At 42.8% G+C, this 26,806-nt stretch overlaps 1 long non-coding RNA gene across 1 annotated transcript in view; it reads left to right on the plus strand.

The window, feature by feature from the left end:
* LOC138206237 (uncharacterized) overlaps positions 1 to 26,806 on the plus strand; it is a 62,598-nt gene that overhangs the window by 891 nt on the left and 34,901 nt on the right. The window contains exon 2 of the long non-coding RNA XR_011178923.1: positions 8,868 to 8,977. This is a non-coding gene — a long non-coding RNA (uncharacterized lncRNA). The remainder of the gene's footprint in view (positions 1 to 8,867; positions 8,978 to 26,806) is intronic.

A 26,806-nucleotide genomic window follows, 5' to 3' on the forward strand; every position in this document is an offset into this window, starting at 1 on the left:
AAAGCGTGTGAACCTGTGCTCTCTAACAGCTTGCTGTGATTGGATTTGATCATTTCCTCGTTGATTAAAATGCGCAATTTTCTATTTGGACATCTGGTGCACGCGCAGCAGCCACTCATTTTTCCTCACATCTCCACACACACACACACACACACACACACACACACACACACACAAGCAATAATTTATTTTTACAAGCCACGTAGAAATGCACTTCCAGGCGGAACAGCGTGCGTCCAGCAGGTGTCGCCAAAGCGTCTTTTGCACCTTCTCTGAAGCTTCTTGATTAAAATTGTCACTCTCCTCCCACCAGCCCCCCTTTTTTTTTTTTTACTCTTCTTCCACTTCTTCAAGTTTTTTTTTAGTTTTTTTTTTATTATAGTGTAGAGAAAAGTATGAGGGATTATGGAAACGCAGGGGGTTTAAGGACTAATATTAAAAGTGTAGTTTGGACTCAGCCGAAGCAATAAATTGAAGTTAGATGATATATATTTTTTTATCCATTTCTTTTTTGCAATTCTCTTTCTAATTCTTCCCTGAAAGAAACGTGCGAAACTCTGATGAACTTTTTAGGGTCAGAAAAGTAAGCGTGCGGGCGCGGGTGTTTCGATCGATTAAAGCTCGCCGCAACTGAGCCGGATTAAATCAGAACTCGCACCAAACTAAAACAAAATGTGCCAAAACCTATCGGTGGCTTTTGCGTCCACATGCCAAACATGTGTCTTCATTTGTGTGTGTGTGTGTGTGTGTGTGTGTGTGTGTGTGTGTGTGTGTGTGTGTGTGTGTTTAAAACCTGGGGAGTATTACCTCACCGAGAGGAATTGCCAGAGCTGGAGATGGTTAAACTAAACACACACACCCCCCCCCACACACACACACCTCCTCCCCCCACCGGACGTCTCCGTGTGATGGATCCCATCTGTGGAGGGACTCCGGTCTGTAAACTGTCTGACGGATCGGCTGACGTCTGGAGTGTAGCCTTGACCGAGGGATGCGGAAGTCGAGAGCAACCCGCCGACCTTTCCCCGAATGAAAACGACCTGTTTTTTTTAGAGCAAGCCAGAAACATTCAAACGGACAACTTTTTTCGTTGTTGTTGTTTTTTTGTTTTGTTTTTTAAAGAAGGGAGTTTTTATTGGTGTGAAATCTTCTCGTCTGATTTTCTGGGACATTCAAATGAAGACTTTATTCAACATTTATGCTTTGATCCAAATGACATACGTCCCACAGTACAGCAATAAATAGTGCTCTTATATGTTAGGACTCTTACTCGTGCAGTGCAGGAAATTTTGAAAGTTTTGCACTTTCCAGAAATGACCTCGGCATGTGAACACATCACCCGGCAAAAAAAATATCTGCAGCTTTAATTATTTTTACCCAGAAATCAACGTGTTTTCTGTTTAACACACTTGGATAAATAACACCGATTCGTCTGTCCAGCGGCGGTTAGTGAAAAATCAACGTTTGTGCGGCGTTCAGGAACAGCTGCAGCTTCCTCAGACAACTTCATTTGAACATTGTTTACATCGGTTGGCCCCGCCCCCTCTCCTCGACGTAGCCAAGACGGCGACCATTCAGGTTTTTCGGGCCGTCTTGAACGCGTCGTCCCGGTTACTTGCAGCGCGCACTGCAATGTTTCTGTTTCTGCCAAAAATTCTCAGCTATTTCAAAGTCTTGCCGCCACCGTAACAAACCAATGCATTCGTCTTTCGTCAAACCTGCCCGCTCAAATGAGACTTTCATGAGGGGTAATAAGGTTCTGATGCAGGAAGCGCGGGCCAATAGGGTGTATTAAATATGAAAATTGCACTGATCTCGGAGTGTGGAAGTCATTTCCTCTAATGGACTCTGAGGCTTCTAAAAAACCCCGAGACACTGTGCTCAAGTGTGTAATAGAATTTCTAATCATTTTACAAAGCCGTTTTTTTTTCCCAGCTCATAAAAAGCATTTGCTTCATCCTTGTTTTCCATCTCGGGTAATGAAGATGAACTGAATGTATTGAATTACATATAGTAAGCTAAGTGCTCATTGTCGAAAGAACATATTCCTGATTTTGTCCTTGTATGTCCATAAAAGCTGAAGGAGAGATATTAAAATGAAGCATACAGCTGAAGTCTACAGCTACCTCTACATATTCATTTATTTAGTGAATATCATGTTTGAAAGATGACTATTAGGGAAGCTTTCCGTGATGTTTAAGTGCTTTGAGGCCAATCGGACAACTACGAGTCCGGTCATGTGTGACGTTCAGTGTCCAATAACTCTCCTGTGAGTGGTGTAGTAGTTAGAAAATTACAGTAATGCTCTGTTACTTTCACATTTTGGAAAGTTTACTTATTTGCTTTCCATCTGGGAGTTAAAACAAAAAAACGCCGTACAAATGAGGTCGTATTTACCGTGAACACGAGAGGGGTTCTTATGAAACTCAAAATCTTTTGTAATCATTTGTTTTCAAAATCGATCCTTTACTTATGTTTTATGTATTTATTCACTTGTTCAATTGTTTTCCTGCTCTGGTGTGTGTGTGGGGGGGATGTCTTCGATTTGTTTTTGTCAGTTTGGTTGACACGTTTACTGTTTCATCAGTTGTGCTCATCGGGCTACTATATTACATTTTTGTCTTTTTTATTTCTTTTTTTTAAAAGATAAAAACTTTCAGATATAAAGAGTCCAAAAAAAAAGGATTTGTAAAAACAAGATAAAGACCAAATCCGAAAAGTTTCTGGCAAAATATAGATAAATATATTAGAACGCTGCGTGTTTACCGCGTACACGAGAAGAGTCCGTATGAACGGCGCCCTCTAGTGGTATTCACGACTCTAAACTTTGGGAATTTGGGCACTTTTAAAGCTGGGTAGTGGTACATTTTAAGAACCAAGATGTCAGTCTGACCTACTTGACAACGACTTTGGAGAAAGAAAAGGAAATAAAGGAAGAGAATCGGACATTTTGACCCTGTCAAACGTAGATGTAGCTGATAACAAAAAAACGGCACTTCTAAACGGACGTTGTTCATATTTAACCCTCCCGTCGTCCTCGAGTCAAAGTGACCCGCAGCTGTGTTCAACCAAGTTCTATTTTATTTTAGACCTTGGTTGAAGACAGCTGCGGGTCACTTTGACCTGAGGACGACGGGAGGGTTAAATGTTCACATTTAAAAAAAAAGAGGTGCTGGAGCTTTTGCTCAAATGTACATACGACAAGGAGTAGCACACGTGCAAGCGCCTTTCAGCTGTCAATTCCCAAGTTTGGTGTCATGGTCATGTCTTTGGCCAAACTCTTGATGAGTCCCATCAATTGTCTGGAACCAGTGAAAACCATGTATCTCCTTTAAAGATAACCTGAAGCATTAAACGCTCCGAAAACTTCTTCTACGTACATCAGAAAATGCCCTCTAAAAAAAAAAATCCAATAATCCGCCTCTAGAAAGCACATCGTTTGGAGTTGCATGATTTTCATCGGCCCGGCTGTGTAGAACCAGAAGTTGGATAGCATTTGAAGCAGTGTAGGAAGCTGATACTTTTTTGACTTTGAGTTTTATAACGACTTCCCTTGCTGTAATGTAAGACATCGGCTTTTTCCGCGTTAACCCTTTCAAAGTGGAGGGTCTGAGAGCCAGATGGCCATCAGTGTCAAATGAGATCTATATATCAAATTAGAGCACCTGATCAAATCCAATGTCTCTAATACGGGAAGCAAATTGAGTTGAATTGATTTGAAAAAAAAAATCCTCAAAGCTCGGGAAGGTGCGAGTATATCAGCGTCTCTTGTATAAAGTTAGTCGAAATGTAATTTGTAACCTTTTGGCCTCGAGGCCGAGCCGCAAACTCTGTTATCGCTGCTCTGTTGCAGAGACATCCATCAGTGGTGTCATCATGTCTCTATTGAGGACGGCGCAGGCATGCATACACCATTGCCCAACTACACACTGGATGACCACACACACACACACACACACACACACACACACACACACACCTGGCAAGTGATCGCTGATTGTATCTCTGCACAGATAAGAGAACAGCAAGCCGGTGCAATCAGCCCTGATCACGCAACATAATTACAGCAGATTGTGTGCGTGGCACGTGTGTGTACCGTATGTGTGTGTGTGTGTGTGTGTGTGTGTGTGTGTGTGTGTGTGTGTGTGTGTGTTATACAGTGTAATTACATTACTGTATACTCAGAGCAGTTTTGTTACAAGATATAGATCTCGACTAAAAAAAACAACAACTAAACAGGTCATGGAAAGAGCTGCACTAACAAACTTTCTATAATCAAAATCAACGATGAATGAATATTTTTCAACCAACTCTGCAGGTGCCCTCAGATTTAAGGGGATATTTCAGGATATTTGTTTCCACCTACTTTTCCAAAAGGTTTTTGGCTCCATCGTTGGCCAAAAATCCGGCAGACCCGAAGAAATAACTCAGCTCAGGTGCTCTATGAATGATGCCCCAGAATTGGCCCGAGTACACACTGGCTCAGGTCCCGGTGCTGAAACCAAAACAGGTCCGTATCTTGGCCAAATTCAGGCCACCGCAAATGATGCCCAGCCAAGCGTGCCGACATTTGGCTTCGGTTGGTACGATTCAAGCCGGCCGCCTGGGTAATTGTTTGGTTTTACAGTCAGCAGCTCTGCTGTTTTGGTCCAGTACGGTAGCACTAAATCCATGTTTTTTTTATATCGTCAATTGGTCAAATTGTAATTTGTGATTTTGAAAGGCGCAGCTTGCAACGAACTTACAATTCCCGCCCGACTTGGCGGTAGCTCTTCGGCTCTTTGTTTAGTTTTCTTTAAACAGTTTCAACGTTCTGGTTCAATCTCGCCCCTCTAATCAACCACATTAAGTAATTCCTGAAATTACGTACATTCAGCAAAAAAAAAAAAAAAAATCTCCAATTTTCACTCGCTACAGAGCACCAAACGGTTTTTAAACAGTTACCAACTAGCTGGTGGACACGGTGAGCTTACACACCCAGACATTTCCCTTTTAGGAGTTGGTGGAGACCAAAACAGAGCTACGAGTAGAAAATCCTTATTGGACTTGACATCCACTGCACTGAAGACGTACCTGCCTCCTGTCTGCCTCCCTAAATTTTCTAAAAAAAAAAAAAAAAAAGGACGAATACCAAATAATAATCTGAGAAATAGTCACTCTAAGCTTTTGTTTTAATTTACTGCTACCTACAAAATCATAAATAGTTTAATAGCATCTTTCAACTACTCTAATCAGTCGTCCAAATTGCAGCGCATTGGCGACAGAAATATCAAATATGTCAAACAGACAAGTAGAAATCCTCCCAGTACCAACAAAAAAAATGTCATCATCCACATGCAGAAAATTATCCGTTATCTATACGCAATAAGTAAATCGGCATGTAGATCACCGCTGTGTAAAAGTCGTGGCTCTGACTGATTGGTTCCATGTACAGGACTGAAAGAGAAATAAAATGGAAATGATTTGGGAGACAACAGCCTGTCTTAAAAGCAAGTTTGAATTCATGAGATTCATGTGGAATCGTGGGAGATGATGGTATGCCAGTGACATACCGGTCTGTTCCACCGGGGGAAGAAAAGAAAAAAAAGCAGAGACGCACACACACACACACACACACACACACACACACACACAGTCCCACATTAGAGGGAGGCGGATTGGGGGGGGGGGGGGGGGGCAGCTTCTTTTCCATTGGCCGTCTCCTCTCACTGGATTGCAGCAGTTTCGGGGTCCGGTGGAAATCGCTACCCTGAGACGCCCGACGGCCACGCAACAGTGTGTCCGCCGACAAATTGCAGGAGACTGAGGCTCTATTATAGAGTGGCAATCAGACGCACTTACAGGAAATTATTTTAATGCACGAAGTGTAATTTGCAATGTACTCGCTCCTCCTGGAGCTAAATTAATCATTCTGGACAAATTGGTTAAAGATATAGGAGCGCACAAAAAGCACGCTTATGGATATTACTTTCACGCGGTCCCCATGCATGGACATCTCCGTTCCATTTCCAAAACCCCTCGCTGCCCTGACACTTCACCACAAATATCTGGTGCTGTCAATCAAATTTAACAAGCTATAGATAGGAGGAGGCAGCGGTGGTGGCGGAGGAGGAGGAGGAGGAGGAGGAGGGGGAGGAAGACCAGGGGAAAGTCTGTGTTAGTGGCTGCCCTCGGTACGAGACAGGAAAAAAAAAAAACGAAGGCTCGAGGAGTGACAGAGACACTGAATTAAAGCAACCACAGGTAGAGCAGCGTGTAATGACTCCAGGGCCGCGTTCATCCCGTGTTTATAGAGTCGAAAGGTTTCAGTTCGGGTTTCCCAAAGCCTTCTGATCGCCAATTAACGGCGGCCGGGAGCAAAGTACAACACAATTGAGTCATTTTGTATTGGAGCTAAATGTGAAGAGGAGGTTGGGGAAAAAATAATTACCCGGCTCACAGATCTAATGAGAAGAAAAAAAGATCTTAAAACAGTACGGGCTTAACGTTCTGTTTGCCGTCCCTTTTTAATCCATTTCTTCTGTTAAAATATGATGTTTGTATGTAATTCTTTGTTTTCTGTTCCGTTTCTGTGATCTGACTCAATTTGATTGGAAACCCGGCGATACCACGTCCCGCCCACCGATAGCTGTAACCTGACTGCACCACAGGCCTGTCAATCAAACAGACACGCCCCCTAAAACACGTCTTTTTAAGGCTTAATTTGTACTAATGACGGGAATATTTTCAGATGGATTTTCTATGGAGCCGCAAGGCTTTTTGGAGGCGACGTCTAGTGGCACTCGGTGGTATTGCAGCGTAAGGCACTTCCGCGTCGGCCTCATTTTTCAGACCCAGAAGCGACGTCCGCTTTTACATACAGTCTATGGTCTGACCACTATTTTTGTTTGAACTGATATATGTCAACAACTATTAGGCTCAGAATATCCGTACAAAATGTCATGACAATCCATCTCAGGGGATTAATCCCAATGACTTTGATTTTGTCGCTGACGTTTTCCTCCAGCGGCACCGTGGAGTTTGATAATTGGTTCTTTGGTTTCGTACGAGATAAACTAATGACATTCCCAACAGCCTGAACTGTACATTGTGCAGAAATGTCTTAACGTGCAATACCACTGAGGGCCACTAGAGGCTGGCTTCAAAAAACCTCTGGCTCCAATATACTATTTTTAAGAAAGCATCAGCTTGTCTTGAGAAATTCAAAGTCAATACATTTTTCATCATGATGCCATTAGTTAAATTCCCGTCATTAATTAGATATTAGGCCTAAAACTGAGCTATTTTTTTTGGGGGGGGGGGATGTGCCTGGTTTGATTGACATGCCTGGGGTGCAGTCAAGTTTCTGGTATAAGTGGCTTGAACTAATGACATGTTATATTTTTTATGCTGTAAAACTTTGGATGGTAACCATACCAACCATTTGTCATAGCTAGTAGTGGAGGAAATACTCAAGAAGTCACAATTAAATAAATGGGTTGAGAGATGATTGATGGGGAAAGGCAGGATAGAAACAGGACATTCATGCTCATATTTTTGACATTTTTCCATTTTTTTCTTTAAAAAAAGGAGAATTTGATGTCTTTCATTAATTTAAATACTGGTTTGAATTAGTTCCGAGTCTCCTTTGGTATTCATAAGACTGGAATATACTCCAGTACAGCCCAAGTACTGAAACATTTAGGACAGCACTTGAGTAAATGCACTTAGCTGCGGCAACTAAACTTTTTCAAAAAAGTTCCTACTCCAGTCGTCTGTCAGGCTGTTCTTTTATAACCCTTTTTTTTTTTTTTTTTTCTATTCCTAACATTGTTTTCTGTGTCTTGACTGACCCTCCCCACCTCCAAATTTTTTTTAAATCCTTTTGACATTAACACACACCTGCTGCCGCTGCAGCTCATGACCATAAGGACTTTTCTCAGATTGTATTTTGTGGCCTCGGCCGTAGTCCAGGATATGAAATGGACTTCCGATCTGTCTGCCATTCGAAATAATGAATGATTGAAGTGACCGAGAGGTAAAATAAAGCGGTTCGGCGGGCGGGTCGGTGTCTCCAGAGGGTTGGGTTTTTTTTTTTCCGCCGTCTGCTTCGTAGACAAACCGAGCGCCGCGGAGTTCATCCCGGGGAAAACTGACACGAATATATAAACTGAAAAGTTCATGACACCTTATTCTAAGTCCTGAAAAACTGGTGCTGATCTCATCAGCGGAGCTGTAACTTCCTCACACACACACACACACACACACACACACACACACACACACACTTAGCTATACAATTGCTGTGCTACATCTCACTTCCAAATTGAATGCTAGGTTGCATTTCTTTCTGCTCGGTCATGATTTTATATTCTACATTTCCTGCAAGAATGCATGTAAAGATTTCGCTGCATAATTGGTTTGTTGGGATTCGAAGGAAACGTTTTGTCGCAGTTCAGTTAAAGGTTTAACAATCCATTGTGGTTGCAGGGGATGAGGAGGGGGGGGGGGGGAATCAGCGCATGATGAATGGAGAGACAAAAGTGACTACTTGCGAAAACAAAACAAAAAAAATTCGGCCGACCAAACCACAGAAGCGTAAACAAAAGGAAATGTTGTTTGGTTCTCTGAAGAACGCGTCGCAAATACGCCGCGTCGGCAGAAATTGAAACGTGATTCGGTTTCTTTGTGAGTCGCCGTGTGTTAGAACAGAGGAAGCTTTGTTCATACTCTGTGAATTATTGTGTGTTAGTGTCAAAAGCTGTCTTCTGCAATATTTCCTTATTTGTTAGCCGGGGATTTATCAGACAAACGGCAGGGACATCATCCCGAGGGAGAACAGAGTCTGGAGAACCCGAAAATGATGTATATTTCCTTTCTGCTTACAGATTGCTGACCCCGGGTCCTTTTTTGCTGAATCGAGTTGGCTTTCTTCTGCCTGAACCTCCTGTTGGAGAAAACGCACCAGCTGGGAAGTGGCAATAAGCAACTGGCAGAGGTACTGTGGGGGTCGCCGGGTCATTAATCCATCGTGCGTTTCATGTTGAATGCATCGATGCAGAGATGGGACTATAATATGCAATCGGATCATTTAAATCGGCCTGCGTGTTATATTATTTATACGGACGCTAGAATATACAGTAAATCGTATTTTGCCTTCGTTCACATTTTGTTTCTCTTTTTTTAATTAAACACAACTTCAGTAGAGTTGTGAAGACGTTGGCAAAATTCAGGAATCAATAACTCATTAACAAAATTGTCGTTGAAACACAAACAACATTTCATTCCCACGCCGGGAAAGTGGACGGCGAGCTACGACCTGATGTTAAAATCGACACGAGCTGCTTTGGGAGTCGGACGGATGACGTCGGTCTTTGTGTACAACCGGCCGAGAGAGAAACGCTCAGGGACCGAAAAAGTGTGACGCTGAAAAGAGATACGACAGCTGAATAAAACCGAAGTTACTGAATATTTTTGCCGCGTCATCAAAAAAGATTTCTCACATCACAGTCTCCCGTTGGTTAAACGACACCGCTTTGTTTGTAAAGAATAAGATATCTAACAGGAGGATTATCGTATAATTTGCTTCGCGTTTCAATGAGTATACACTCAACTTGTTTGGCCCACCCTCCGGACAAGCCTTGCCCCCTCCCCACATAAATGTGAATGAGAAAACTGCCGGTGTCTTCGTTCACTGTCTTGCTGCTTTCTGTAATGAGCATTGCTGCCTTGTAGGAGCTGCTAGCAGGGTTTTGGCCTCGTCTCAATGGTGCACCAGCTGTTGTCCCCCCTCGCTGTTGGCAATTATGGTCTCACAAGGCCATTAATTGGCAGTTCTTCACTTTGATTAAAGGACAACTGTTTGCCACTGACAGCATCGCCTACAGGTGATGTGTGCTTGTAGTGGCAGCAGATGGTGGTATGTGTTGGTGTTTGCTCCTGCTGTTGTCCTGGCTAATGAATGGGGCGGGTCAGCTTATTGCAAAAAGAAGAAAGAAAAAAAACCTCACCTGACTAGATAGATAAACTGCACTACAATCCTGGTAGAAATGTACTCTGTAAAAAAAAACAAAAGTAAACCAGTAATGTAAGGCCTTTAAAAAATACATTAAAATATAAAGAAGAAATAATTCAAGAAGAAATTTAAATTGCATTTTGGTCTAGATCATAGGCTGTATATAAAAGTGGATGTACCTTCTGGGTCGGACCAAGTGAGAGCTCATGTAGGAGTGTCATGAAGTGCAACACCACCAATGTCCACCGGGGGTCGGCTCCAAAAAGACTCCCTGCTCCATCGACTCCCATTCAACTTCTCTCATAAAAAGTCAATCATTTTTTTTCCACGAGTCATTATGGAGTCATTGGTTGAAGCCGCTCCATTTTTATTAATTTTCTGGCGATCCATCTGAAAATATTTCCATCATTTATCAGATATTAGGCCTCAAAAAAGCGGTATGTTTGTCTTTTTGATTGGCAGGCCAAGTGGTGCAAGTCGGGTTTCCGCGATAGGTGGGCGGGGTGTAGCGTCTTTAGGTTCCCAATCAAATCCAGTCAGATTCGCTGCTCGCTCTTCCTCAACCCGTCCAAATATGGTCACTTCTGGCTCAAATGTCAGATTCGAGACTTCAAAGCATCAATTCCCAAAACCAGCGAGTGACATCATGGTGGGTTATCTACTTGGTCTAGATGCATTTCATGCTCGTTAGATTTCAAACACATTTTTTTCTTGCTCTTGCAAAATACTTGCCAAGAGAGCCTCACATAACCCCTTCAAAAGTACATACGTCCTCCAATTCCATTTTTTTTTTGGCTAAATCATTTATCAGCCATGAACCCGATGAACACCACAAGTAAAATCTTCCATTTGTAAGATTAATTTTTTTGAGGAGGGCCCCAAGGTGTCGGTTGTAGCGGCGCTGTACAGTCAGATATTAATGTTTTTAAAGTTTTGTAGGAGCATTAAAGTCCTTGAAGATCCCATTTAAATTCTCTCAAGTACCTACGTGTGTGTCCATACGTGTGTGTGTGTGTTTAAAACGCTGAAAGTAGTTGCAGCCTTCTCCGGCACATACCAACTGTCCTTTATTACCCCCCCCCCCCCCCCCTGTAAAGGGTGCCTAAGGCTTTCAGCAGTTACAATAGCGGTGCTGGTCTAAATTGCCTGGCACCGTCCCTAAGTAAACTCATCCGTTTTTTTTTTTTTTTTTAGCTGCATGTATTATCATATTTCTAAATCCACCTGATGGACTTTTAAAACTAATTGACCTGGAAATACAGCATCAAGGACAAACAGGGAACCCCCCCCCCCCTCCTCCCATCCCTCTCTCCACCTCCCACCCTCTCCCCATCTAATTTCCATGAACACTTCCAGTGTGGAAACACACACACGAGCCTGCCAAAGCCTTATAGAGTTTAAAACTCAAATCTTCTTAAATTCTCTGGTGACCACACTTCCCCCCTCATATGTATGTTAATGAATCACTGTCTCAGCAAAACACACCCTCGGCAGCGAGGGAGTTTAAAGACCAGAGGCTCCGAATGAACCTCGACCGTCCCGAGAGATTTCCTCCGAGTCTCCTCTTTCTGTACTTGACAGTTTATTTTTTTTTATATTCCTCAAGTTAACATTTACAACAACAGCCTTTGTCCACACGTAGCCCGAGGCAATGTACGGCTGGTTATTTGTTTTTTCTTTCTTTCTTTTTGTAACTGTGCGAGAATTGATGCGAATAAATGTATGCTCGCCGGTGTGTGAGCTTCCTCTCCGATGTCTGACTGACCCTGCATATTGCTGGCTCAGCACATTGTCATCTAATCGTTCGGTAGAGAAAAGTTTGTAAAAAAAAACAAAAAAAACACAGTAACAATGGGACACTCTTCAATAGTTGTCCTCAGGCTACCAACGGCAGCCTCCTCCGGTCGCTCTGGCCTCTCGTTCGGCATATTTTTCACACCTAGAATTAACTCGAACATAAGTTTTCATTAAGTGGCTCAAACTTGATTTGACTTTCCGAGGACCGCCGATGCAAATGAACTTCACGTAAGAGCACTCGCAGCCCATTTTTAGTCGAGAATCAAACTTAAGTCGAGTGTGCATTAAAGCTGCCCCTAACCATATTTCTATATTAAGACTGGGTCAAATGTAACTGTTATCAACCAAAAACAAAAAGGGGTCACTTAAAGAGATGAACCCACAAGAAAAATAACCACCCAACTTCGGCTTTATTGGATATTGTATGGTCTTTCAGCTCTTGTTTTGTTTTTTTGAATGTCTTCAGTTGAGTCTCGCACGTTCTCAACCTAATTTTCCGGCAAAAAAAAAATGCTACAATAAACCGATCTGCTCCCTCTGTTGGCACCAAGTAGCTTTCGGTTACTTTGGGGCCAACGGAAAAGAAAACAATAATAAATACTAAAAAGAATAATAAAAAAAAAGAATAATTATGGTTCATTAAAAGGTCTTCTGATTGTAGTTCTTGCTATTATTTCTTTAATTTTGTGACAGATTAATATATTCAACATTTCCAAAAAAAGTAAGCAAGTAGGGCAAATGATCACAGGTTTTAAAGAAATTCTCCAAACTTTTTTCGCTTATGATTTTACATGTAACTTAAACTGGGGTTTAAATCATTTAGATAAAACTGTTGGCTTTCTCATAAACAATATAATCCTCTGATGGTGTTTCTTTCTGTTGTTATTCTATCACCAGGTCTTCTTGTCACATTTTTTGGTGGCTTCCATTGGCCACTGCGACCCAAAAATCTAAAAGAAAACGAACCCTTTAGGATTGTAAATGGGCCGTCTTTAATTCCACTGCGATCCCCTTTAAGGAATCGACTATAGTTTGGGGCTTTTTAAATGCACAAGCACAACTACTGATTTCTCTTTAATTAGGCAAACAGCAGGTGAAAGAAAAAAGAAGAAGAGAGGCAGGAAATGAATTCAGCTTGATTAAGTAATTGTTTATGAGGAACCACAAGCATTAAGTCGAATGCTATTTTTTCCCAACAATCCCTTTTAAAAAGCCCCTTGTCTTTACACGTTGCTTCATATCCTGCTGCACAGCTGTTGTTCGACACAGTGATTCCAAAGCTTCACATTAAGCGAGTTGCGCGTTGTTCTACAATTTGGATATGCACTGCTGCAGATATGGATATCTGTGGATGATGACTTATTCCGTCTGTAAGAGACTTCATATCAGTACTGCTTCATGTTTGCTGGATGAGAAGTGTGTTGAATCATCTTCAGACATATGGGGGATTTGGTATCAAGACTGCTTTGTTGATGGTCATGAAGGACGAACTGACTTTGAACTATTTCCTGTTCTTCATTTATGTCCTCTGCACATAAAGATCTTGGCAGGGAATATTAAAGGGTAATCCTTTTTTATCAGGAGAGTGGGTAGCAGTTCATGAATGGAAACTTTCTTTCTTGAACCAACGAAGTGCCACAACGTAATCCGTCAGTCAACTTCATCGTGACCTAAATATAACGAAGAAAACATTTTAATTGTGGGGAAACTTAATTATTAGGTGGCAGCGTTGAGTGGACGGGAGTCATGTGGGGAGTGCAACGGTGTCTAATTTTAGATTTCTAACATTTGGGGGTGTTCCTGCCCAGACCTTCTCCAACTCTCTTTTGGAAATATATCTTTTTGAAAAAATAAAAGGAGACCGAGCAGAACAACGGCTTCAAAAATGGGAGTGGACGAACCAGAGTGACATCGCGCCACATCTATTTCACGTTTTACAGTAGCGGACCGCCGTGTCTACTTCACGTTTTGCCGTAGCGGGCCGCCGTGTCTATTTCACGTTTTGCCGTAGCGGACCGCCGTGTCTATTTCACGTTTTGCTGTAGCGGACCGCCGTGTCTATTTCACGTTTTGCTGTAGCGGACCGCCGTGTCTATTTCACGTTTTGCTGTAGCGGACCGCCGTGTCCATTTCACGTTTTGCCGTGTTACCAGGTCGAGCCACGAGCCATAGTTCACAAACAATAACATTTCAGGACGTGAAGATGACGTGACTGAAGACATGTTGCGAAAATATAAACGTTAACTAAAACTCTTGCCACTCCACACGTTAACTTGTGTTCCGTCTGTACCGCAGGAAACCAGGCTACCGTGTTCAGAATTTTAGTCCCGAAGTATTGGTTCTCGTGACGTCCTTAGTTAAAACCTATTTCCTTGAGCTCTCACGAAAATGTCACACTTTCCCGCTGGGGGATGCGGTAAAAGGTCAACAGGCTTTCAGGTGTTTTTTCCGCACTCGGACATCAGAAACGTTCTCACTTCCCATTTGCTCATTAACGCGTGATTCCCGGCCAACATGTAAAAGCCAGATATCTCCTTTGTTAAGTTCTAACAAATCGTCTCAAAAACAGCGCTGAAAAATGAGCAGATAATGAAACGACAAGAACAAAGAGCCCGTGTCACTTTCTGAAAAGGTTAGACGAAGTCTAACTGTTGACTTACCGAGGAGGATTTATTATTAGCATAGACAGACCGAGGCCTAGAAAAAGTTCACCCGGAAAATTAGACACGCCGAGATTTCACAGACAAATTAAAAAAAAGAGCCCCCATTGTGCCATCTTTTCCACTTTGATAACCTCGAATTATCTGAGAAGTAATCATTTTAATTGGTGTCCTCTTCGCAGAGTAAGTGAATAATGCCATACGGCTACACGTGGAAGTCACGAGGGTTCACTCCAATTAGCTCGATATGAAATGTAGAAAAAAAAAAAAAAAAAAGAAAGCTCCAGCGGTGACAAGGTGTTTGAATAACCTCAGCACCTGACATTTGAGGGCGACGTGTGTGTGTGTGTGTGTGTGTGTGTGTGTGTGTGTGTGTGTGTGTGTGTGTGTGTGTGTGTGTGTGTGTGTGTGTGTGCGTTGTAGTGCAGTTAATTAGGTGATTTTTTTATTGTAATGAAATTTCTTCTCCTTCCTCTAGGAGAGCGCGGTATAGAAGGGCGGTCATGGTATTAAATCTCACAGATAACCTCCCCAAAAAGACAAGTGAAATAAAATAAAAAGTTAATCTTGCAAAGGAAACCAAAGAAAAAAAGAAAAAAAAAAAAAAAAAGAAAAGCCGATAAGTGCATTATCGTACACTATCGTACTTTTATATGACGGTCAAAAAAAAAAAAAAAAAAAAAAAAAAAAGGAGTTTGTCATTGTCGCGCACTTGACCCTCAGTAACTGCGTTCTCTGTCAAAGTAAACCAAATTACAGCCGTGATTATTTTTGGTTTTGCATAAAAGCAGCTATGAAGAAACACACACACACACACACACACACACACACACACACATGGGCATAAATCCTAATCCCCCAATCAGTATCCTTGCCGGTGGAATAATACGACTCCGACACACACTCCATGCACCCCCCCCCCCACCCCCCCTCCTCCAAATGTTATTTTTGTGGGTTTTTTTGTTTTTTTTTAATGATGCTTCTTAGGCTGCGGCAGAAACATGATACGCGGGCTGCAAACAATTTCCATTGGCTTGTTTATCCGGTGTAATTACGTTACGCAGAGGCAGTGTTTTATTGCCTTGTCGACAGCGCTTTTCCAGTGTAGGAATGAGTGTTCCAGTATGTGGGCTTCTGTATTGTTATGTTTTTTTTTGTATTAAGAGAGTCTCTACGGCAGTGAAGCTGGTGTCAAACCAGTCACTCAACCCCTGAATACTCGCTGGAACGACTCCATAGCCTGAATATCTTTTTTTTTTTTTTTTGTATTCATGATAATGTCAGCTGTCATCCGACCGCTCTGAGTTTCAGTCTCGCAGAAACTCTAATAGACATCTGGCAAAGTTTCAAATGCCCTCCGCGATCTTCGCCGAACGGAGTTCAATCAAGCGAGGTGTTGCTAGGTTACGGGAGTTAAGTGGACATCCAGTGGTCATATGAAAAGCTATTATTGTGGAATTATGCAAATGGCACTTAATATGTGAGAGAAGTGGACGAGTACATCCACATGGGCGCCCGTAACAGCGGGCCAGAAGAGGAGGTCGGTGATCACTGAGCATCGCTTGGTAACTGGTGTGAATGATGGTCGGGAATTTTTCACATTTTGCATCAGGTCGATCGGCACAGAGGTAGAGGTTCCTCTACGACATTCTGTACATTTCCAGCTGAGTTTACTCGTTTTTTGGGACAACGGGAACTATTTCACAGTCCTGAGAACAGTGGGAGGGTCAAGGAGCGAGCTAACAGTAACGTAATGTGGGAAATGTAAAGTCCACAGGGGGGGAGGGGGGGATGAGGTCGTTGGGAAGATCAACATTTTCCCTCAGACGTCGGCTGTTATCTAAATTATGAAGATAAAAACTCTCCATGACTAAAATTACAATATATTAGCTGAACATCCAGAGAAAAATGAACTTCCGTGTCCTCTGACTTTTCCATAAACGTCAGCAAAAAACGTTACAACTCGCGAACTCGAGGCTTGTAGAAGATTTAGAGTCGTGAATACCACCAGAGGGCGCCGTGCATACGGACTCTTCTTGTGTATGACCCCACCTTGAACGCAGCTTTTTCAGATTTGGCCTTTATTTTGTTTTTACAGATCCTTTTTTTGGACTCTTCGTATCTGAAAGTTTTTTTTTTTTTTTTTTTAAAGGAATACGAAAAAGAGACAAAAATGTAATTTAGCAGCCCGATGAGCACAACTGATGAAACAGTAAGCATTTCAACCAAACTGACAAAAACAAATCTAGCACATCCCCCCCCTCACCCCCCAGAGCAGGAAAACAATTGAATGAGTGAGTAAATAAATAAAAAAAATAAGCAAAGGATCAATTTTGAAAAAACAGAATTGAAATTTGTGTAATATTACAGAAATATATATATATATATATATATATATATATATTAAAAAAAGAGACATGGAAAACGGTCATTTCTATTTTGTAACCAATGGTCTGTAAAAGACTTCTGGATAAGTTTAACCACAGTTACTACACATGATGTACTGCAGATAACCATAGCAACCATACATCTGCATCATATCACCAATCCACTTTTAACTGATGGAAAAAAATTCATTTAAAAAAAAAAATGTGATCACGTTCTCTCGCTTTGTCTCCGTCACTTTCAGGCCTCACGTAGTCGCTATCTGTCGCGCTTCACCCACGTTAATGAGCTCCTCCTGCCGTAAGCTCCGATTTACACACCGCGTCGCTTCGAGCTGACGCAGCACAAATTATCGCCCGTCTCCACCTTTTCTGCTCAATAAAACAAGAATAACACTACAAACACTCGTCCCGACAATATTTTATCCAATCGTGGAAAAAAAAAAAAAAAAAAAAAACTGAAGAGGGAGGACAGAAGACAGCGGAAAGAGAGATAAATGGGGAGGGGTTCATTATCCATTGTGAACGAATACCTCGGTGCGCCACTCTATTCAAAATGATTTTTATAGCATCAGAGTGCTGATGCGGTAAAAGTGCATTGTGCGTCCTAAATGATCAGAGCCGGTCCTTTGAGGTGGCGTCCTTTGTATGAGCGCTCTGAGGAGGCGTTTCCATTAAAAAGGTACCGCAGGAGCAAAATCAGCTCTTTAAAGAGCCCCCGAAACAAAAGAAGCTTTCTAGTGCGGTTTCTTTTTTTGTCCAGGTTTGAACGAAAGGTGTAATGAATTATGTTAATATTACAAACTGGATTTCCAACACACACACACACACACACACACACACACACACACACCTGCGCTGTTTTAACGCAGACACAAACATCTGCTGAGGGCAGCAGCCTGTAACGTAACAGCAGGGGGAGGAAGGACGAGCCTTCGGGACAATGAACTGTGTGGCCACACTGTGATCAATGTCGCTGTGTGTGTGTGTGTGTGTGTGTGTGTGTGTGTGTGTGTGATTTTTATTTATTTTTTTAAAGAAAGAACGAAATAAAGGAACATATTTGTCTTTAAATCAAAAATTTAAAAAAAATTGGAGGTCAAATTCACTGTCTGACCTTCCCATTCAATTTTTTTATATAGAAATATCTGACAGCCTGGTTCTGACCGTCAAACACTGAGGTGGGTTGAGTTCAAGCAAGTGCACAAGGCTTTAAAGTATAATTGACAATTTTGAAGACATGAGTTTTGTAAATATTCGTTTTTTTGCCTCAAGGCAGCATTGTTGAATTAAAACTTGATGCTCTGAAATTGTGAAAGTAAAACCTGATCCTGCGGTAGTTTATCCTCCGTGATATTCGGGATATTAAGCCTGCAGGCCGTGACAGGAATTTTTATTTGTGTGTGTGTGTGTGTGGAGGGGGGGGGGGGATTTACAGAATATGAAGCTCTATTTGTACACTTTTTTTGGGGGGGGAAAAAATATCTGAATTTTTCAAGAGACTTAATCAAACTAAATAAAGGAAAGGAAAAACAAAGCTGTGTTTGTTTCTATTGCTTTGTATATCTTATACAAAAGTAAAGTCCATGAATCAAACATTACCAAGTATATATGAAGTAGAATACATGAAGATGACGTACTCGCAATGAAATCACTAACGGATGTAATCAAGCAACTATAACATTTATGTGTTCACCGCGGTCGCCATTAATAACCACCGATGTTTTGTTCGTCCCGAGGAGGAGATTCTAATCTGATATTTTCTCAAACACCGAAACTCCGTTATTACTCAGAAGCGGCACGTCGAATCGAGCGCGATCGATTTCACAAGTTACGTTCTTCAGCGTGCGAAACCACAGTTTTCTCGCGGCCTATCAAAGCCGCCGATTACAAGGTCTTTCCAAAAAGCCTGACGAATGTCAGAAAAGTCGCATCCATCGCGAGAAGGTGGAAGCGGTTATTTGCATTTTGCCGAGGAAGAGCGATCCGGTTCCCGGCCGATGCCGGTAACGCATGTCAACGCGAGGCGTGAATCATCGACGACGCCGTTTGTGGAATAAATCAGGGCTCCGGGGTCCCTCGGCTTTTCTTTTTCTTTTCCTTTTATCTTATCGGCATGTTGTTTCAGTCGGAGATTGGATTGCTGCGGTGTCATATTGTCCACCGACAATAACAACAACAACAACAAACGAAGCGGGACAAGACGAATAGGAAACTTCAGTCACTGTCTATTTGCTGCAGCGGGTCGTCATTTCCTCCTTCGCCGTCCCGCCGCCGACGTGCTGACAAGGAGCAAACTACGAATCCAAGACGATGTCGGCGACGTGTCGCTCCGCCGAGTTTGAACGACGGGAAAGAGTCGCCGTCATATGAATGAGATGTTTACCGGGACTGGATTTGCATTTCCCTTATCGTTATCTTTTCTCCTTCGCCGCTCGTGCGGTTTTAACGATGAAGGGCGTCCTCGTTCGGATAAAATGACAGCGCGAGGCGTTTGGATCAAATACGCCGACGCTTGACGACAGCAGCGTGTTCGGGGTTTGTTTATCAAAAAAACAAAAGCGAAGGTAATTTCAGTGAAGCGGAGCTTTTCATTGAAGACGTCGGGGTCTGTCATTCACATCTAAATAAAACGATTAAATTAATATATATTAAAAAAAAAAAAAAAAGGAAAGCACCGACAAAAAGCCGCTTGGCAAAAGACTGAAGCGGTGTGAAATAAGTGGGCGGAGCCAGGGTCTCGGGAAATGTGCTTTGGTTACAGAGCCATCAGCGGTCTGGAAGGTTCAGGGGGCCTCTGTGATAAAACACCTCATAAATAAAACAGTTTAAGATATTTGTGACCTTTTTCATAAATTGTTCTTATTTCATATCTTTAAAAGAGAATAAATTGTTATCTGATGCTAGCTGGAAAAACAAATCAATCTTTTTATGGAAGTAAATAACTTCACCAGTCTTTTTTTTTTTTTTTTTTACATTATTAGAAATAAACACCCTCATTGACGACATAAATAAAATCTTAAAACTCAAACAAGAACAAATTCGCTCGTGTGGAATTCTTACAGGCTTTCAACCGACCGAACTTATTATCGCAGTTGTAATGAGGTTTTTGTCTGTTGACACGTCTTTGAACATCGTGTCCTTCTGCTACCAACAGGACTTCGACACGGGACATTTCAGTCATCTACCTCCCCAGCATGAGGTTATGACATCACTGAAACTGAATGGAAACTCTCAATGATGCCGATTGAGTTAAAGATGTCCCAGATGTCGGACATTAAAAAGGAAAACCGTTGCAATCTTTAAGTCGGAGTTGTAGGAGACTGAAACACTGCTGGTAAATGATAAAAAAAATAAAAAAAATAATCATTTCGCCCCACCTGTGAAGCTCCGGCTATCACAAATCTGTAAGGTTGAGAGGAGATTTGGTTTCATCTGATGACGCTAGAAAGACTTTTTGTTTTTATTTGTGTGAGCGCGTGAACAGCTGGCGAGGTGGCGAGTCGCTCCATCTCCGGCGTGCTCATCCAGATAGCGTGTTGCAATATGGCGGCACGTCAATGTAGCTAGCGATAAATTGATGGCCGACCTGAAAATACCCAACGCAGGCGTTCGTGTCGGCAGGTGTTCGCCGAGCTCACCGTCGCCTATTTTCCATTTGATTGACCAACCGGTGGAGCCCGTCATCAGCGTAGATGGACTCACGCCACGAAGCTGCGGTTAGTTATCCTTGCGAGCATTTGTTTTCAAGGCTTTTAAAAAAAAAAAAAAAAAAAATGTAATGCCAGATGCTGCTGGCATTGGGAAGCATGCGGAATAACTTGAAATACATTCAGGCTTATTTCACAGCGTGGAGTTCGATGATATTGTTATCCGCGGCTCGTTTCGTTGTCGTCCTTAACGCTCAACCGCCGTCTGAAGGTGGAAAACGATGACCTCGGTATTTTCTCGAGGTCCAGAGCGGCCGTCGGATCCACTGAGCCGAAGGTGCCGGTGCTCGATTGGATCTTTAGGAGGGATGCTTTTTCTTTTCTTTTTTTTTTTTTTGTGTGCCTGTGATCGGTCGTTACGCTGCGGGAGGGGTTAGCGTCAGCAGGCGGCGTAGAGTTCGAGCTTGCGTCCCTCCCGTGTGATCCGATCCGGCACTAACTGCCGAACACGGGCGTCCCAGGACGAACGGCCGACCGACTGTAGTAGTTCATTCTGAAATTATGACGTGTGCTTTGGACCGTTGTCCTGTTGTAGAAAGCTGACCTCGTTCCCACTTTCAGTTCCTTGATTTACTGCAACATTGGCTGGTATTTGGTGGAATCTAATTCTTCCGTCTGTCCGTGAAAACGAGGCGCCACTGGCAGCTACGAGACCTCGGCGGAACATTTCCAGCCCGGCGCTCCACAGCTGGAGAGGTGTTTGGTGGCCGCAAAAAAAAAAAAAGGGTTTCGATGAAGCTCCGGCTTACCCAGATGTTACTTTGAAGACTTTTGAGGTTTTTCCTTCTTAAAGATTCCCCCGTGTAGGCTGTTGTGGACCAGCGCACCTCCTCTCCTGTGACAGATAACACCTTCCCCGCAGCTCCTTTTTCGCAGCCAAATGTGGAGTTTTTCTCAAATAGCAGATCTCGTCCTGACTTTTCCGCCGTTCGCCTTAAATGTCATTCCTTAATGGCGTGTCAGTCGGTGGAAATTGCAAGCCCGGGAGCGCTCTTTTTATAGCCTTCCTCTGCTTTGCAGGCGTCCATTAGCCATCCATTTCAGATCCTCGGTCGAGGTGCTCGGAGGAGCCCGCAGTGTCACCACGAGATCTTACCGTCCTTGACGACGGTTTGCGACGTGCCTCGCGAGTCCTAACGAGTCAATTCAAGCCGGAAGATTTAATGAAGTTCTAAGGCTCAAAAATTTGCGTCATCACCACTGGTCCAGTGTCTTGAATCGTAGAGACCCCTTTTGGGATCTATTGAAACACCTCTTCCAGCGGTCGTATGTGCTGACGTGGCGGTTGTGCGGCTGCTCCGGGTTAAACTTCAGCTCCGCTTTTATGTCCCAGTCCTTTCCCCCCGTTGATCTTAATCTCCAGGTGTAATGAAAATACCAGCTGCCTCCGGCCTTCTGCGGCATCTGTTTTAATTCGCCGCGCATATTAACACCTGATTTATCACCGGAGGCGCGCCGACGAGTTGTCACGACGGCAGTAATATATGTTCAGTGAAAGATTTCCAAAGAGTTACCCTCCTTTTGATTAAGAAGATTTAAAAAACAAAACAACAGAAAGATCAATCTACCGAAACACATCACAGATGCAGGTGCAATATATATGTCATGCCTGGTTAACGATAATTGTACCGATGATTAATTGCATTAATTAAAACCACATTTTTCTCCCCCCCAAGATGAGATACGTAACCAGAGAACGTTGCATTGTTTGAGTGGAGTGATAAAAAAAAAAAAAAAAAAAAAAAAAAAAAAAAAAAGATTTTTGAATTGAACTCATAATAGACTGTTTATAAAAGTGTCCGTAGCTTCCGGGTCTGAAAAATGAGGCTGTTGCGGAAGCGCTTTAAGCTGCAATACCACCGAGTGCCACGAGAGGTCGACTCCCATTCAACTTCTCTAAGAAATTCTAAGTCAATAACATTTTAAGACGAGTTATCTCGGTGTTGTTAGCTAAAGTCGTTCCTTCTTATTAGTTTTTTGGCGATCCATCTGAAAATAATTCGTCATTAATTAGAAAATAAGCCCCAAAGAGATGTGTTTTTAGGGGCGGGTCTGTTTGATTGACAGGGCTGTGGTGCGGTCAGGTTACGGCTAATGGGCGGGATGTTGTATCGCCGGGTTTCCCATCAAATTGGGTCAGATCCCTCGCTAACTCCTCCTTAGCTCATCCAAATTTGATCACTACCGGCTCCGAACTAGCAAAGATGGCGTCGGTCAAAATCTGTACTGGGGGCCTCATAACGGCCGTTCACAAACCCACGGTGACGTCGCTGCTGGTTGACGCTTGCTTGAACTATAGTATAAAAAAAACAAGAGGATAAGAAAAGCTTTTTCAGTCAACAACAACATTATAATTAAAGCCCTCACAGGCAGGAGTTGAATTTGTTCCCGACAATTACGAGAAAAGAGCCACTAAATTAAGTGCGAGAATAATGCGTGTAAAAATAAATGTGAGAATTTAATTAGTGCGCTCAAGTTTTTACAGACTGTGACTTTTCTCATGGCCATGCAGTATTGGTGAAAAAAAATATAATTTCCCTTATGTTGAAACACTAATCCGAGACAGTGGGCTTCCTTATAAGCTCAGAAACCAATAGGCCAATTAAACTTCCTTTTTTTTTTTTTTTTTTATCACAAGCTAAACTCTGAGCTGAGGATCAATGGCGTGAAAATTCCCTGGGTTCAAAGCAAGTCACATCCTAAATGTTTAACCGAATCCCTCTGGCTGCATGCGTGCCAGAGGGATTCGGTTCATACGCACGAGTCACACTCTGTGGCTTCTGGAAATAAAAAAAATAAAAAAAAATTTAAAAAAGGGGGTTGAGCCGCAACAGATAATGGAAATCATGCTACTTGGATGCATTAAGTCAGAGATTTGGAGTGCGAGAGGGTTGACAGAACATGTCTCCGTCCTAATCTACCAATCAGCTGTCTCCTCCTGTTTTCCCTGCAGAGCGCAAGCTGATTGATTTAAATCTCCGGCGGGGGCCGTGTCCCGAAACGTCTCCTCGGAACAAGCTTTTAACTCAATCGCTCTCTCCAACCCTCGTTTATTTCCTCCCATTCCCCACAAAACATCCACTAGACGTGCACTCAGCGTATTTGTAAGTTAATCTCGTGCTACGGTATGATTTCCAGGTCAAAAAGCAGCTCTGATCCCTCTCCCTCCTGTCACATAAAGGTCCTCAGTTGATGTACAACGCTCCCTTAAAAGCCTCATCCGCTCTGGAAAATAGAGACTCACGAACATCGCTCCGCATTAAATAAGAAACATGTTAGCATTTCTTTTTTTTCTTCTTTTTTTTTGTGGAATAGACAGAAACTCAAAAATTAAAAAAAAAAAAAAAAAAAATGTATAACTCACAAAATAAATAGAAAAGTCATCTCCAGGTAAAAATGTGCTCAAAATAAACACGAGAGAGAAACTTGCGGGTTGGTTCAAAGGCTTTGATCTGCCGAGGGTGAGAGGCTTCCACGAGTCTAATTAAACAGATCTCAGCATTTTATGTGGCAGGCGGAGGGAAAACGTCGAAGTCGAGCGCTCGCGGCAGAAGTACGGTGTTTAGATGTGTGACCGGGAAAGTTGGAAACACTTTTCCTCCGAGGTTTATTGGGTGAATAAATACTTTAATTTACATTTCACTACTTAAAACTGCACCGAAAAGCATCGTAAAAATGGATCCAACTAATAATGTGTGACGGCTTATATTACAAGCCGTGGCTCATAGTGACAAACCAGCAAATCATCAAGCGCCAAAATCGGCAGTTTTTTTTTTCCTCGTGCACGCGGAGCGTTTTAGCAGCTTTCAGCTTATTGTTTCGGTTTTAAACGCCTTTGTTATTTTCTTTTCTCGTCCAGTCTCCCTGTGTGACGGGACGTATTCGATGTTTAATTCCACTTGCCATAAAGCCAGCTCTCTGTCTTTACACGCAGTTTGGCGGCTGTGTCGCAAAGCATGCTCACGAGACGTTCAAGGTTTGCCTCCCCGTGCGAGCACGCTTGCGGTGACTTTTTAAAATGTTGTTTATGTGGAAAGACATATAATTCATTTTACAGCGCTGTTTATGACATGAAATAGTTTATCCAGGCGAGCTCGGTCGCTGCAGTGCCCAAGTGCTTTTTCTCCTATTAAAGCGCGCTAGGTTGGAGCTGCAAGTGTCTGACAGCTTTTTTTTTTTTATATTAAAAGAACAGAACTTCATCTTCCAACTACCCGCCATAACTTAAAGCTTGTAAGAACCAGTCATCCAGGTTATAGACTCTGCCTCGTTTTTAACTGGAGAAAACGTCTGGACAATGGGAAGGAAAAACTCCCTTTTAACAGGAAGAAACCTCCAACGGCAGGAAGGAGAAACGATCTTTTATCTCAGAGCGTAAATGACAGAGCAAACAAACAAAAAAAAAACCCAACAACAACGGCAAAGCAAACTTATTTTGGAGCGTCGGGGGATGCGATATGTTTTGATCCCGTCGCCCCCGCTTTGTTTGCGAACTCGCCGCGTCCCCTTTCCGATACTTCTTTCTTTAATGGCCTAATTAATCGGGTACATTATGATGTCAGGAGTTTACAGGAAGCAGCCGGCGGAAATTTTGAGTAGTTTTTTTTTTTTCAATCCGACCTTCGACGCGTGTCATTAGAGGGCCGCTCCGGTGGAGCTGATTTCTATTGTTGCGTCGTATATCACACACACACACACACACACACACACACACACACACACACACACACACACACACACGCACACACACACACACACACACACACACACACTCTCCAGGGTCGATTTATAATCTCCAAGATGACTTTCCTTTAGTCCAGTGCTCTGGTTATTGCCCTTCCATGTAATTTGATTTCAGGGAAATTAAAAACTGATTGCACTGGGGTTTCTGATCCAGCCTAACCAAAATGCTGCAACACACACACACACACACACACACACACACACACACTCAGAAACATGGTGCTTATAGTGAAATGTAATCAGTTTGGGGGGGGAGGGGAGGGGTCCTATGAAGGTATGTTCATGTTCCCCATCTCATCGTTTTGGCGACGTAACGCTGAAAGATTAGTCTGGAAGCACTTTTGGAAAAATGACATGGAGGGAAAAATAAATTCTCACATTGCTTTCCTGCGTTTTTCCCGTTGCCGGGCAGCAGCTGATGACAGACAGGATAAATTATCAGGGGAGCACGAGCTAATGGATGCTAATTCGTACCTGAATGATACCTTTGCGTCGTCGTTCGGGCTCACCTTTCTTTTTTTCTTCCTCCTCAGCAGATGCGCCACTGACTTAAAAAAAAAAAAAAGAAAAAGGCCTTCTGGTTCGAAACAAGGTGTGTATGTGTGTGTGTGTGTGTGTGTGTGTGTGTGTGTGTGTGTGTGTGTGTGTGTGTTCTGGCACCGCATGAATGAGTGCATTTGATTTAACAAAAGAAAAGAAGAAAAAAAAAAAAAAGAGTGCTGTCATAAATTATTCATCCAGCAAAAACCTGTTGTTTCTTTTTTTTATTTCCTGAGTCGGCTCTACATTGTGTTTCCGCACAATTACTGCTCATCTGTTTCAGACCTCCTTTCTTTGCTGTGAAAATGAATCACCCCCCCACCCCCACCCCCACCCGAGATATTTTCGAAAGGACGCCCACCCGAAAAAAAAATCGATTAATCTTTTCGCTTGGAGATATTGGAGTGGTTAGATGTTTGTAATGATGGCGGGGTAATGGTGCGAACCTCGATGAGTTGTGATCGAGCCGCGCTGACGCGGGAGCTCGTTGTCATTCGTCTGTGGCATAAAAAAAAAAGCCGAGCGAGCGGTCCCGCGATTTTAAAGTCGCAATCCTACACGACGCGGACGCGCAGGTGATTGAACTTTTGAGACCTCGTGGGCCGTGTTACATATTTCATGTGCCACGTTCGCGGACATTTACATATTGAATGGAATCCATTTTCTCAGGCAGCCGAACCAGTCGAGGCCCCGCAGCCACGTAAACGTCCGCTCGAGCGGGAGTCACTAGAAAAATGAAGCAAACGGTTTAATAGTATTGAGATGCACTGCTCATGTAGTAGAATAAACGAATAAATAGTGACGTTAGTCGAAAAATGTATTGATGTTTAATGGGAGTCTATGGAGCTTTTTTGGAGCCAACCTCTAGTGGCACTCGGTGGTATTGCAGCTTCCGCATCGGCTTTTATATACAGTCAATGGGGCCGACGTGGCAGAGAGAAATAGTAGCCTGGTACAACGTATGCTAAAGCTCCACTA

The sequence above is a fragment of the Embiotoca jacksoni genome, unplaced genomic scaffold (genome assembly GCF_022577435.1).
Source record: "Embiotoca jacksoni isolate LCO1_2020_lvr unplaced genomic scaffold, fEmbJac1.0.p SCAF_3, whole genome shotgun sequence".
Classification (NCBI taxonomy): Eukaryota; Metazoa; Chordata; class Actinopteri; family Embiotocidae; genus Embiotoca; species Embiotoca jacksoni.